A 3,132-nucleotide genomic window follows, 5' to 3' on the forward strand; every position below is an offset into this window, starting at 1 on the left:
ACAGCCTTATAGGGGAGCCCCTACCCGCGGGCCCGTTTTTGACAAGCTGCCTCTGCCATTGTGCTCTCTCAACATGATTAGGGAAGTTGTGAGCCCACCAGAGATTAGAATGAGGGGCATATTCAGGTTTTAATTGAATCATATGCGTTTCTGCACTCAAGACTTTCGGTCACCCAAGACCACCACCCTTGAGTGCAACACCACCTGAACACCTGGGTGAACGATGGCAAGAATTTCCTGCTCTGTAAATATGTAATTTATAATTGTCGAAGCATAATCACTGTTAAAATGTAATCCTGAGTGAATTTGCTATTTGTATATATATTTATCTCTAACCACTAGTATATGTAGTAAACCTTTGTACTTACTCCCATTCCTATGTGATTTTAGAGTTAATCTGTTTGTATCTCTCCCTTGAGTGACTTTACAGCTTGTACATTTGCAATTTTTCCCTCCTTTTTCTCAACTTGTATATATAACTCCAACCACTAGTATATGTAGTAGACCTTTGTACTTGCTATCATTTCTATGTGATTTTAGAGTTTATCTGTTTGTATCTCTTCCTTGAGTGACTTTACAACGTGTACATTTGCAATTTTTCCCTCCTTTCGCTCCACTTGTACATTTGCAATTTTTTTCCTGTTTATATCTCTTGTGTGGATCACTGACATAATATCAAATACAAAAATATAGACTTACCAACATATCGTTGACAAAATATAGAATGCAAAAATATTGAAGTCCTATCTACAAACCGGTAAGTACAAAAATATCGAATCAAAAATATAGTTGTAAAAAATATAGTTAGTCAAAATATTGAATTTTTTTAAATGTCTTAAAAGTAATTTACAATTAATGAAATAATAAATATAATTAACTGAAACATACTTAAAAATACTTAAATAACCTTAAAATTAATAAATAATTAATCTAAGTAAAAAAAATATATACAATTTTATTTTTTAATACATATATATATTAACATAATATTAATATACAATATTTTTACTGTAAGAAAGCGGGAGGGTAACATTTACTATTACTACTCCAGGGAGTGCAACAGTAGGGAAAGCGTTGGATAGCGTAGGGGTAAAAATTACTATTCCCACTCCAGTGAGTGCAACAGTAGGGAAAGCGTTGGATAGCCGGAGGGTAAAAATTACTATTCCCACTCCAGAGAGTGCAACAGGAGGGAAAGCATTGGATAGCTTAGGGTTAAAATTACTGTTCCCACTCCACAGAGTGCAACAGGAGGGAAAGCATTGGATAGCGTAGGGTTAAAATTACTATTCCCACTCCACAGAGTGCAACAGTAGGGAAAGCGTTGGATAGCGTAGGTGTAAAAATTACTATTCCCACTCCAGAGAATACAACAGTAGGGAAGCATTGGAAAGCGTAGGGGTAAAAAATACTATTCCCACTCCAGAGAGTGCAACAGTAGGGAAAGCGTTGGATAGCGGGAGGGTAAAAATGACTATTCCCACTCCGGAGAGTGCAACTGTAGGGAAAGCGTTGGATAGCGGGAGGGTAAAAATTACTATTCCCACTCTAGAGAGTGCAACAGTAGGGAAAGCATTGGATAGCGGGAGGGTAAAAATTACTATTCCCACTCCAGAGAGTGCAAAAGTAGGGAAAGCGTTGGATAGCGTAGGGGTAAAAATTACTCTTTCCACTGCAGAGAGTGCAACAGTAGGGAAAGCATTGGATAGCGTAGGGGTAAAAATTTACTATTCCCACTCCAGTGAGTTTAACGGTAGGGAAAGTAATGATTTAATATATTAATAAAAATAAATTAAATATCAATACCAATAAAACATTAATTAAAATGAATTACCCATTTAATATTATATTATAATTAATTAATTAGAAATACAAATAAATATTAGTTATTATAAATTAATTACCTATTCATTATTCATTAACAGCTATTTAATTTTTAATAACAAAAAATAATTAATAATGCAAATTAATACCAATTGATAATTAACAGTGAATTAATTATCAATACACAAAAAACATTTAATTACAATTACTTTACTTCCCACCCTATTCCCCTATAAACCCACAACCTGCTACAGAAAATAAATTAATACAATTATCATAATTATTAAATAATTAATTATTACAAATTCATTACCAATTAATAAAAATTAATTACCAATTAAAAATTAATTAACAATAAATTAAAAATCAATACCAATAAATAAAAATAAATTATTTACTTAATTACAATTATATTACTTCCCACCCTATTCCCCTATAAACCCACAACTCACTGCGGAAAATTAAATAATAAAATAATTAACATAATTATCAATTAATTAATTAATAAAAATTAATTACCAATTAAAAATTAATTACCAATAAATTCAAAATTCATACCAATAAATAAGTACAAATATTTAATTAATTACAATGAAGTTACTTCCCACCCTATTACCCTATAAACCCACAACCCGCTACAGAATTCAATTACGCAAAAATTAAATAACATAAAATTAATTACTTAAAATAAATTAAACATACATTACAAAAATAATATACACTTTTCAAAGATATACTAACATACAAAACACTTTAAAAAATTTGATATTATTAAAAATTCGATATATTTAAATGCCTATATTATATACTTAGATATTTTAAACTTCTATATTCTGACAATCGATATTATATTTTATGACTTACCTCCAATTCGATACTTTTAACCACTTTATTGTGTCCATTCAATATTTTGTCCATTCTATGGTTTTACTTTGATATTATGTCCATTCTATATTTTGTATTCGATATGATGTCTAGTTACCCTCATATGTAACTCATTCAATCCAAAGTCAATATGTAATGCAACTGGTTCTTTTGTAAATCACTCTGACACCTTCGGGTAATGGTTGCGCTATATAAAATCGCATTAAATAAATAAATAAATAAAAATAGGGTGTCTGGCTGTATATGCGTAATCCTGTGATTTAATCTGTGATGCCTTTAGGGGCTGTGATTGCAATGCATTCGAATGATCCACATAGGTGATGAGTACTGTCATTCTAAATTTATGCTTAAACATGTCTTCTTGCTGCTGCACTTAGGTGAAGAACCCAGACTGTTAGCCCTTAAGATGTAGAGGTGTATACT

The sequence above is a fragment of the Lissotriton vulgaris genome, chromosome 6 (genome assembly GCF_964263255.1).
Source record: "Lissotriton vulgaris chromosome 6, aLisVul1.2, whole genome shotgun sequence".
In the NCBI taxonomy this organism is placed as follows: domain Eukaryota; kingdom Metazoa; phylum Chordata; class Amphibia; order Caudata; family Salamandridae; genus Lissotriton; species Lissotriton vulgaris.